Raw genomic sequence first — 12,604 nt, forward strand, 5'->3', positions numbered from 1 at the left:
TTTTGCAGCATTTATATATGTTTTTTTCTCTTTTTCGATGAAAGGTGCTGGGCCACAGATTATTTTCTTATTTCCTGGTGAGACTTTTTTAGTGACCTGTTGGCTCCCCCTTTTTGGTGCGGTTCCATCCATTGATTTCACTGCATCTATTTTTCTCATAATGGAGAACAAAGATAGTCTTCTATTGGTGCCTGATTTGCAACTGGAAGATTTTCAAGATTGATCATCACAGGGATTGCGTATGCTGTCTGGGCTTAGATCAGAAGAGGAGTGGCTTGGAGGTTAGATCAATGAATTGAGAACCAGAAAACTAGGGTTCAAATCCCAGCACCATGTATAAATGGACAGTTATACAGATCCTTAAATGGATGAACCCTCAGCCTCTATGTGCTTTTACAGTCCCAGCAGAGCTATGATCCTATTTTGTCCTCTTGCTTTGGAAGCATGCCTAAAATGGTGAGGAGACATCACAGAGAGAGAGCTTGCTACAACCCGCATTGCCTGATACATTATAGGCAATGAGGAACAGAAGAGGGTATCAGTGAAAATCTAAGAGGTGTCACCTAAGAAAGGTTGTGGTGGGCAGGGAATGGCAGTATAAGGTGTTTTTGCCGCCTCTTGCAGCTTGCCACTTGAGTCCTGCTAGCCTTGAGACGGACTCTATTTTCAGACAGCCTAAGTTTGAATTATGGTCTTCAGGGAGATAGGTGGAAGGTGCAAGGGGAGAGAAGCAAGTTAGTGTGCACAACAACTCCCACCAGGATATAGAGCTAATATGAGTAGAGCACTTCCACTGTCAATTATTACAAGTAGAATTTTTGAAAAAAATTAAGATGGATAAAAGCTTTCCAAAGTCACATAATTAGATATTTTTAGCTTTTGCCTCCCCCCCCCATGTCATACTTTCTCTGCTTTCAACCTCTTTGTTATGCTGTCTTTCTTTCCATGTTACTTTTCTTTCTGTAGCTCTTCTTCCTGCCTTCGATGTCATTTTTTATACATCACCACTTCACACCTATCATCCTTTTGCGTTTCATCTCTTTTTTTACTCTCACCTCTTTATTCTCATATTATTCCTCCATCACGCCATCTCAGCCCTCCATTTCTGATAGCTCACACCTATCCGGCCATCTTTCTCCCCTCCCCAACTAACTGTTTAACCTTTTCCCCCCTCAGCCTTTTATCTGTCTGTCTCCCTCATGCGCTATCTGCCTTTCTCTCCTCCTTCCTCATATCCCCTCAAACCACAAAAGGAGAGGTACAATTTACCATTCCCTGTTCCATGCTTCTTAAATAGTAACATAGTAAGCAACAAGAAATAGGCAAAAATGGCCCATCCAGTTTGCCCAGTTTTGTTTCAGCCACTTTTGGTTGATACGCATATACATTTCCATATGCAACCCAGCACATACTCCCCTGTCCCCCAGTTTTTACCTGACCTCGCAACCCTTTTTCTGCCAGTGCCCTCCATATCTGTCCCAAGCATGCCCATACTTTTACAGTAATTGCTTCCTCCACTAGTAGGCCATTTCAAAACTTGCCATCATTCTCTACCTTCTGTCTTGCTACCTTCTGTCTTATGGGGCCTCCCCACTGCCTCTTCCCTTTCTCTCTTGTGGCTATTCTCTGACCCTCTTCCCTTCCCTGTGGCTCCATTGCCCTGTCCCTCCCCTCCCTTGTGACACTCTGCTTTTTCTATCGATAAGCAAGGCTGAATTAGCCGTGATCTGTGGGTGACATCATCTAGAGGCACTGAACGGATCTGTCTCTCCAACTTAGTAGAGCTTTGAGCTCTACTGAGCATGTACAGGAGTTCCCGCACAGGCATTGCCTCAGAGTTTCCTCAGTCTGTTTTTGTCCGCCTTTGCATGGATGGCTATTGTCTCTCTCAAAAACATTTTCTCCTTAGTCTTTAAAATTCTGCAAACCTCGTGGTTGTGACCCACAACAGCACTTTTCAGTGCTTCTCAGCCTTTTGGCTTCCTTGCCAAAAAGAAAAAAAAAGGAAAAAATCTGTCTATAGAAGTTCTTCGACCTTTCTGGAACATGACTATTAAAAAAAAAAAAAAAAAAAAAAGTCAACAGTGGCTTCATATCATATAATTGTTTTGGTCCGGACCACAACCAGCTGAACTGCACAATGGTGCACCAGAATGTCCCCTCGCTCTCAGTGGTCCCAAATGGTGAAGATTTGCATGCCTCAGGCCTAGCAACTGGAATAGGACAGCGTCAGAGTTGTCATTCTACTTCATCTAGAAAACTTTCGACTTAGGGCTCATCCCATTGAGGCGACTCGGACTGGACAGCCCTAGTTGCATTGCGTCCTAGATCGCCTTGCTCCACTGACTTGGTCAGACTGCCTACTAAGCAAAGAACCAAGACTCATCAACTGTACCAGTTCCATCCAAGAAAAAGAGAGTCAACGTAGCACTGGGCAAATTCCATGCTCTCTAAAGATGCGTTGAAGCCATCGGTGCACTCTGCACATGATACGTCGGAGTGTCTGACATATGCTGTATTGAGACACTCGATGCACCAGGCTGACTGAAACACAGTGAATCAGAGCAATCAACGGAAGTTGCGTTGAAGCGCCAGGAGCACTCAACTTCTATCTAGAGTGCAACGAAAGCTGAAAGACCATTCGAAACATTACCCTCCCCCGGTGCAAGGACGTGATGTGAGCTGCAAACACCTTGATGCATGTGATGCAAAAAGATGCCAAAATCCTCCCTGTTAGTTCAGATGAGGCACCTCATCTCTCTCCGCTATCTTATCACTTGACCACCTCAACATGTTCAAAGCACATAGAGCCAATTTAGTACACCCAGGTAAAAGCTATGCCCAAGAAATACTAAAGGTGGCCTTGCGTACTCAACCCTATAACAGCCTATGGTGCATTTATGTCAGAGGGTGCACTTCATCTCCTGTCTCACCTAACCAGGGCCCTGCCAATTTCCCATCTGCTATCCCAGGCCTTTGCTTACAGTCTCCAGAACCAATTTACTCTCTCATCCCTGGCATCAAATCCACCACCTGCAGCAGAACAGGAATCAGTACTGTAATCTGAGGAAGATGCATCTCTATTAGCACAGCCCAGAGATCGCAGCAGGCTGTGGAGCAAATAAAATAAATTATTGCAGCATCTTCTCCTCTTTCGTCCAAGAACTGATGCAGCCATTTTTCCTGCTGGTCTATCCCATCCTGCCATATTCACTATACATAGTGATGCTAGGTGCGCCATCACTACTGACATCCTCATCCTCAGAACATTTAGGGTCTTTCTCCAGTAATGAACTTTCACCCATTTTGGCTCCCTCCAGGTTACAAAACTTTCATATTTTGCCTCATTCCTCATGGTCCAGTGTACCTTCTCCAAGGGAGTCTCCTGGTAGCTCCATTAATATTTTTTCTGATCCACCTCTGGGACCGCCGGACCAAACCTGTCCACCAAAAGACCCTAGCATACTTAGTTTATGAAGAAGATGGGTGTGGTGCTTGATGTAGCAGTGTGTAAGGATCCGGATCCAGGGTAGAGGTCAACGGCATCCTAAAGATCTTGGATTTCCCAGTCAAGCTGTCTAAATTACCAACACATGTCGTATTGGATGTGCTCTTAATGAAAATGTGGGATACACTGTATTCTGGAATTACAGCCACCCAAAAGTTGGATTTAAAATTTCACATAAAAATATCACCAGGCTATGGTGTAGTTCAACTTGCACACAATTCTGTAGTAGTAAAATCTGCTCTCAAGTGGGCTAAAAAGACTCGCTCTCACTCCAACACTCTACCTGAAAAGATCACCACATTCTAGACAACTTCGGCAAGAAGGTTTTCCATGGCACAATGCTTACAGCATGGATCACTCAACACCATTTCTACATAGTCCAGGACATTTATGATTGCGTCCAAAATCTAAAGCTCTTCATTCGTTCTGAATCTGGAGAATAAATCTCCCTGGCTCCACTCTATTATTTAGAAGAGGCTATTCATCCATCTGCTATGTTCTGTATGTGAATCTTTTGACACTACAGCTCACACATCAGCTGCATCCATTGGAGCTTGCTTGCATGGTGTGGTTAAGAGCAAGTGGTATACAAAAGGATATGCATGAAAAGTTGGCCGACTTACCCTGCCTGGGTAATAACATTTTCAGCATGAGTATTGCCTCAATTTCAAACTTCAACTGGTGCGTTCTCATGCCACTTTTCTAACATCTGACCCTTCAAACCTTCCTCAGTTGCATCTGGAGGTGCAGCAGCTTTTAATACAGAAGGCCATACAAGAAGCGCCTCCTGTGCAACGTGGCCAGGGATTCAACTCCCAATATTTTCTAAACCCCAAAATGACAGGAGGCCTGCATCCCATACTAGACCTTTGAGAGCTCAATCAGCATCTTCATCAGAGTAAATTCAAAATGACCTCATTGAGCACTGTTCTCCATTCAGTGAGGAGACTGGATGTGTTTCCTGGACCTCAAGGATGTCTATGCACATATTATACACCCTTCTTTCTGGCGTTACCTCTGCTTCAAGGTGGATACACTACACTATCAATACAAAGTTCTTCCGTTCGGGCTTTCAACTGCCCCCCACCCTCCCCATCCCAAAGTCATCATAAAATGCCTTGCAGTGGTAGTGGTCCATTTACATCATCAGGGATTCGAGTGTTTCCATATTTGGACAACTGCTAGCATCTCTGACAAAAGACAGCCTTCAGAGACACTTAGCAATAGTGGTAGAGACAAACACAGTCGCTGGAGTTCCTCATCAACTTCAAAAAATCGATCCTGGTACTCACTCAGCTTTTGCAATTCATTGGAGCCATTAATGACTCAGAAGAGATATGAACATTCCTTCCTTTGGACAGAACAGCCACATTAATCAAAATTGCCTATTTACTACTGACCTTCCCAAACATAACAGCACGCTGTCTTCTATTCTAGTTCCCTTGGGACACTTAGCAATGACAGTGCACGTAGTTTCTCTGACACAATTACATATTTGTCTGCTTCAATGGGGGCTATGTATAGTGTGAAACCAACTTTTGCAACCCCTCCATACATCTGTCCATCTTACTTCAGATAGTTACAGTTTGCAGTGCTTCACATGAGGGGATGCCACTCCAACCCATCCCTTACCAAGTAGTATTAGTCACAGATGCCTCAATCCTAGGTTGGGAAGCTCACACTGGTCCATATAGGATGCAAGGTGTATGGTCCCCTCAATACTATCTTCATATCACTTTTTTAGAACTCAGAGCAATGCGCAGTGCAGTACAAGCCTTCACAAAATATCCTCCAAGGGAACTACATCATGATTCAAATGGACAATCAAGTGGTCATGTTTTATGTGAACTAACAGGGGAGAACTGGATCTTGGATTCTTTTCCAAGAGACCCTTCTTAAATGGCACTGGGCAATAAAGAGCAAAGCCACGCTACAGGCCACATAATTGTCCGGCATAGTAAATACCCTGGCGGATCACTTCAGCAGAATTTCCATCTTGATATAAGTAGTTGCTATAACAATCCATAGCCAACTATCTTTTCTGGCTTTGGAGTCAACATTGGATTGACTTATTCGTGTCGGAACAGAACCTGAAATTAAATCAATTCTGCTCCATATTACCCAGCGTACTATGCAAAACTCAGGATGTGTTTCTGCTAACCTGGGGCACAGGCCTCATGTACACTTTCCCTTCTACACAACTTATAGTGAGAACAGTGCAAAAACTTATATAGGACCAAACCACCATGATTTTGATCATACTAGCTTGGCCCAGGCAAGCGTAATACGCATATCTTGTATAACTGTCCACAAGACCGCTCATACATCTGAGAGACAACCCATGCCTCCTATCTCAAGAGGAGTGCAGTCTACGACCCCCAGTGCTTCAGTCTCTATCTCACGGCCTGGATGTTGAGTGCATAATCGTAGCAGCTTGGGTCCTGCCAGAACAGATTAAAAATATCCTTCTCTCGGCAAGGAAATCATCCACAAGATGTAGCTACGCCTTCAAATGGGAAGGATATTCAAACTGATGTGCTTCTTGCAGCATAGACCCATTCACTTGCGAGCCAAAACACCTATTGTTGTACCTCCATTTTTTGTCGCAATCTGGAGTTGTAGCAGCATTAATGCAAGTGAACCTCAATGCCATTGCCACGTACCATTCTCCAGGCATCTATTCATTTCAAGATTTATGAAAAGCCTTTTACAGTTACATCTACCAGTTCGCAAACCATTGGTACCCTGGAACCTAAACTTGGTTCTCACCTGCCTAATGAAGTCTAAATTTGAGCCTCTGGATTCCATATCTTTTAAATATCTAACATGGAATGTCATTTTCTTGGTAGCAGTCACTTCTACATGCTGCACTCCATACATGCAATTCTTCTATAAGGTGGTGCTCAGAAAGCATCCCAAGTTTTTGCCAAAAATGGTGTCTGCGTTCCATATAAATCAATCATTCGTGCTGCCCACTTTCTTTCCTCGCCCTCATACTCATGACTGTAAGAAAGCACCGTGTACTTTGGACTGCAAAGGGCTCTGGCTTACTATAAACATCACATGCAATCGCACAGACAAATATCACAGCTGCTTGTATCCTGCAATCCAGACTTGGCATACCCAAAACTAAAAGGACCTTATCTAATTGGGTTACAAACTGCATATCTCACCAGTCCCATTAGAGCTCACCAGGTTAGAGCAGCAGCTTTGTCGCGTGCACATCTAAATCTCAGAGGTTCCCATTGAAGGTATTTGCAGAACAACTACCTGGTCATTGGCGCATATGTTAACATCTCATTGCTGCGTAGAGCCTAGCTACGTCAGTGTGGTTGGACAGGCAGTGCTGCACCATATACTACAAAAATAGTCTGCTCTCCATGATAAGAGTTTGGGTTGCTTACCCATAAACGCTATGCTGCAACTTTCAGCTTGGGACTTCCCACAGATTATAGCCAATTCATCCCTGTTTATTGACAGAAAAAAGTAAGTTTGCTTCCTGAAATGGTGTTTTCCATAGATAACAGGATGACTTAGCCATGAGATTGCCCTTTTCCCTGGAGAGTAGACTATACTTAATCTAGCTTTGACATTGAGGCGACTCCGAGGCAATGCCCGCTTGGGAATATATGCATCTGCAAAATAGATCTTAAAGCTTTACTAGCTTGAAGTGCTGCTGGATGACATCTATCATGGATGTGAGACTTAAGGTTGTGGCATGGTTGATTCAGCCTAGCAGGCGAACCTTACTAGGCCAGTGATGAACACCAGTCCTCGAGTCCCACAAACAGGCCAGGTTTTCAGGATATCTACAATGAATATGAATGAGAGATTTGCATGCACTGCTTCCATTGAATGCAAATCTTTCTCATGCATATTCATTGTGGATATCCTGAAAACCTGGGCTGTTTGTGGCACTCGAGGACTGAAGTTCACCATCATTGTACTAGGCCCATGCCAATAACCCCCTTAGATTGAGTCCTTGGGTTCCAGATGCCGGTAGAGTTAGGCGAGTGTCCTGTAAGGAGCAGTCAGACAAATTTGAGTAGCGGGCTGAGGACTGGGCAGGAAGCTAGCAAATAATATTGAAGTCCAGGCTGAGGTTGGGGCAGGCGGAGATTCAGGCAGTGTCGAGGTCCAGGCTGAGGTCAGGGCAGGTGGCAGTCCAAGGGCAAAGTTGTGGTCCAAAACCAGGAGTTAGGCAGAGATGGATAGACAGGACTAAGACAGGAGACCAAAACACAGATGAAACAAATAAGGCAAGGCACAACAAGGATGGACAAGGATACGGCAAGGCAAAGAAAACAGTGTGACAAGGCAAAGCAAGCACAAGACAGCAATATAAACATGCACTGCAGGAGGACATATTGCTGAGGCATCAGGTCATAGTGTGGCGAGAGTTTAAATACTCTGCAGCATGATGTTGTCAGAGCGCATTTATTAAAAAATGTATAGACTGCCCATCTAAAATTCTCAGTGGTTTACAAATACACATTCTTAGTTAGGTAAAACATGAAACAGACTGAGGGTCCCCGTCCCCCCCAATGGGGCCTTTAAGAGGCACTGCTCCCTGTGTGCGTGTGCCTAGGAGGCCCCAGCCTTACAAAGTGGGACAGCTTCTCGGTGGCATGTGAGCCACGATGATGGAGATGAGTGCAGCAGGTTGCAGGATATCCCGTGGCTGGACAAAATGTTACATCGTCACCCACTAATCACAGCTAATTCATCCTGCAATCTACAGAAAACATCGTTTACGGTAAGCAAACTTGCCTTTCTCCTGTGCTCCATCTACCACACTCCTTTTTCTCTTTCCCTGCTCTTTCTTTTCCCTCCCTACAGCGGTGCCAGGTTTTTGACTGAATTTTTAAAGCATTGCTCATGCTAAAAAGCCCATATATGCAAGTACGTGGGCTGCGTTTGAGCAATGCCTGTTTTAAAAGTCAGAAGTTAGCACATATATATATATGTGTGTGTGTGAGTAACATAAAAGGGCAGAACTGGGGTGGGGTTTGGGTGTTCTAGGGCAGGGCCAACTGTTACACACGTAATTCCATATTTGAAAAACTAGAAGCCACAGCACACAGTGGCTTGTTAGCCGCTTAACTTTATGGCTGCTCCTGGAGACACGACTCTGCAGATCCTGCATTTTTTTACCTTACTCCAGATCAACTGGGGGGTGTGCAGAATAAAGAACCAGAGGGATCTGGATGACCTCAAGACTGACTGGGAAACTAGTGGACTAATTTGAAATGTTCCTCTCACAAGCATGTTTTAAAATCCACTTACATACACACATTAAAGCCGGCAAAGTCCTATGGAAGATACGTAAAGTAGGTTTGCTCGAGGAATCTCTTAAAATTAGGAGCATACTTGTACGCTGTAAGAGTATTTTAAATCATATGTGCACAAGTGTGCGCATGATTTAAAATTCGATGTATCTCTGCTTGCTTACCAATACACGCGTGTATTGTTTGTTTTAAAATTGGCCTGAATGTTTCTTTTCCAAGGCTTTGTAATAAAAAAAAAAAAAAAAAAAGCACCAGGAGATATTCTTTGAATTCACCAAATCTCATGGGATGTCTTTAAAGTTATTACAGTTAAGGAGTATAGCAAAAGAAAGTTATGAAGGTATTAAAGCAGAAAAGAGATACTAAATAGTATTAAACAGTTCCATCTCCAATGATTCCAGTTGACAGAGGGAAGAAAAGAGTATGAATTTGTAGCTATTGCTTTTTCTAATTCTTTTGTTAACAGGGGGACTTCACTTACAGTACAGACCTGAAAACTAGCAGTTCAAGGTCTAATCATAGGTGCTGTTAGGGAACAAAGCAACTTTAAAAATCATAAAGCCTAAAACACAAAAATAAAGCCACGGTGACAAGTAGTACTTGGTGTAGCTGTTGATTGTGCCACATGATAGATGTGAAGAAGTGGTTTAAAGCATGGTCAGTTTTCTAAGTTTGTGTAACTGTTAGAACACGTTGTTTTGTCAGGTATATGTTTGTTTTATTTATTTCTATACCATCGTTCTGCAAAACAAACACGGAGGTTCACAAAATTCACATTCATAAATTTAAAAACATAAGACTTGACAAAACATACATAAATAAAAAAAGAAATTGTACATCTTCCATCTATCAAATACAGTTCTCTTGCAATCATTTTCCCTCCTTTTATTAATGAGCAGAATCTATCTCAAATACCATTTTGAATAACCATAAGAACATAAGAACATGCCATACTGGGTCAGACCAAGGGTCCATCAAGCCCAGCATCCTGTTTCCAACAGTACCCAAAAACTAAGTCTATTCCATGTTACCGTTGCTAGTAAAAGCAGTGGCTATTTTCTAAGTCAACTTAATTAATAGCAGGTAATGGATTTCTCCTCCAAGAACTTATCCAATCCTTTTTTAAACACAGCTATAGATTAATTTAAGAGTACAGTATTCTCATATATGGATATCCTATTATTCATATGAATGGAATTTCCATTCCACAATCCAAATAGCGTATATTATTTGAATCATGTAACCGAAACTTTATTGGCACCTACTAGCTAATTTATAATCCTAACCAGACTTATTTATGTGCCTTTCTGTAAACCGTTGTGATGGTATACTACTAAACGATGGTATAGAAAAGTTTTTAAATAAATAAATAAATACTAACTGCACTAACCACATCCTCTGGCAACAAATTCCAGAGTTTAATTGTGCGTTGAGGAAAAAAGAACTTTCTCCGATTAGTTTTAAATGTGCCACATGCTAACTTCATGGAGTGCCCCCTAGTCTTTCTATTATCTGAAAGAGTAAATAACCGATTCACATCTACCCGTTCTAGACCTCTCATGATTTTAAACACTTCTATCATATCCCCCCTCAGCCGTCTCTTTTCCAAGCTGAAAAGTCCTAACCTCTTTAGTCTTTCCTCATAGGGGAGCTGTTCCATTCCCCTTATCATTTTGGTAGCCCTTCTCTGTACCTTCTCCATCGCAATTATATCTTTTTTGAGATGCGGCGACCAGAATTGTACACAGTATTCAAGGTGCGGTCTCACCATGGAGCGATACAGAGGCATTATGACATTTTCCATTTTATTCACCATTCCCTTTCTAATAATTCCCAACATTGTTTGCTTTTTTGACTGCCGCACCACACTGAACCGACGATTTCAATGTGTTATCCACTATGACGCCTAGATCTCTTTCTTGGGTTGTAGCACCTAATATGGAACCTAACATTGTGTAACTATCGCATGGGTTATTTTTCCCTATATGCATCACCTTGCACTTATCCACATTAAATTTCATCTGCCATTTTGATGCCCAATTTTCCAGTCTCACAAGGTCTTCCTGCAATTTATCACAATCTGCTTGTGGTTTAACTACTCTGAACAATTTTGTATCATCTGCAAATTTGATTCTCACTCGTCGTATTTCTTTCCAGATCATTTATAAATATATTGAAAAGTAAGGGTCTCAATACAGATCCCTGAGGCACTCCACTGCCCACACCCTTCCACTGAGAAAATTGTCCATTTAATCCTACTCTGTTTCCTGTCTTTTAGCCAGTTTGCAATCCACGAAAGGACATCACCACCTATCCCATGACTTTTTACTTTTCATAGAAGCCTCTCATGAGGAACTTTGTCAAACGCCTTCAGAAAATCCAAGTATACTACATCTACTGGTTCACCTTTATCCACATGTTTATTAACTCCTTCAAAAAAGTGAAGCAGATTTGTGAGGGAAGACTTGCCTTGGGTAAAGCCATGCTGACTTTGTTCCATTAAACCATATCTTTCTATAAGTTCTGTGATTTTGATGTTTAGAACACTTTCCACTATTTTTCCTGGCACTGAAGTCAGGCTAACCGGTCTGTAGTTTCCCGGATCGCCCCTGGAGCCCTTTTTAAATATTGGGGTTACATTAGCTATCCTCCAGTCTTCAGGTACAATGGATGATTTTAATGATAGGTTACAAATTTTTACTAATAGGTCTGAAATTTCATTTTTGAGTTCCTTCAGAACTCTGGGGTGTATACTATCCGGTCCAGGTGATTTACTACTCTTCAGTTTGTCAATCAGTTCTACCACATCTTCTAGGTTCACCGTGATTTGATTGTCCATCTGAATCATTTCCCATGAAAACCTTCTCCAGTACGTGTACCTCCCCAACATCTTCTTCAGTAAACACCGAAGCAAAGAAATCATTTAATCTTTCCATGATGGCCTTATCTTCTCTAAGTGCCCCTTTAACCCCTCGATCATCTATTGGTCCAACTGACTCTCCCTCACAGGCTTTCTGCTTCAGATACATTTTTGTAAAAGTTTTTACTTTGAGTTTTTGCCTCTACGGCCAACTTCTTTTCAAATTCTCTCTTAGCCTGTCTTATCAATGTCTTACATTTAACTTGCCAACGTTTATGTATTATCCTTTTTTCTTCTATTGGATCCTTTTTCCAATTTTTGAATGAAGATTTTTTGACTAAAATAGCTTCTTTCACCTCCCCTTTTAACCATGCCGGTAATCGTTTTGCCTTCTTTCCACCTTTCTTAATGTGTGGAATACATCTGGACTGTGCTTCTAGAATGATATTTTTTAACAATGACCATGCCTCTTGCACATTTTTTACTTTTATAGCTGCTTCTTTCAGGTTTTTTCTAACAATTTTTCTAATTTTATCAAAGTTTCCCTTTTGAAAGTTTAGCACAAGAGCCGTGGATTTGCATACTATTCCTCTTCCAGTCATTAATTCAAATTTGACCATATGACCACTATTGCCAAGTGGCCCCACCACCGTTACCTCTCTCACCAAGTCCTGTGCTCCATTGAGAATTAGATCTAAAATTGCTCCCTCTCTCGTCTGTTCCTGAACCAATTGCTCCATAAAGCTATCATTTATTCCATCCAGGAACTTTATCTCTCTAGCGTGTCCCGATGATACATTTACCCAGTCAATATTGGGGTAATTGAAGTCTCCCATTATTACCGCACTACCAATTTGGTTAGCTTCCCTAATTTCTCTTAGCATTTCACTGTCCGTCTCACCATCTTGACCAGGTGGATGGTAGTATACGCCTATCACTATAGTCTTC

At 42.1% G+C, this 12,604-nt stretch overlaps 1 protein-coding gene across 5 annotated transcripts in view; it reads left to right on the top strand.

The window, feature by feature from the left end:
* The window catches only part of RBM6 (RNA binding motif protein 6), a 483,691-nt gene that overhangs the window by 268,844 nt on the left and 202,243 nt on the right, over positions 1-12,604 (top strand). The gene's annotated exons all lie outside the window — the stretch shown is intronic.

This window comes from Rhinatrema bivittatum, chromosome 4 (genome assembly GCF_901001135.1).
Source record: "Rhinatrema bivittatum chromosome 4, aRhiBiv1.1, whole genome shotgun sequence".
Taxonomy (NCBI): domain Eukaryota; kingdom Metazoa; phylum Chordata; class Amphibia; order Gymnophiona; family Rhinatrematidae; genus Rhinatrema; species Rhinatrema bivittatum.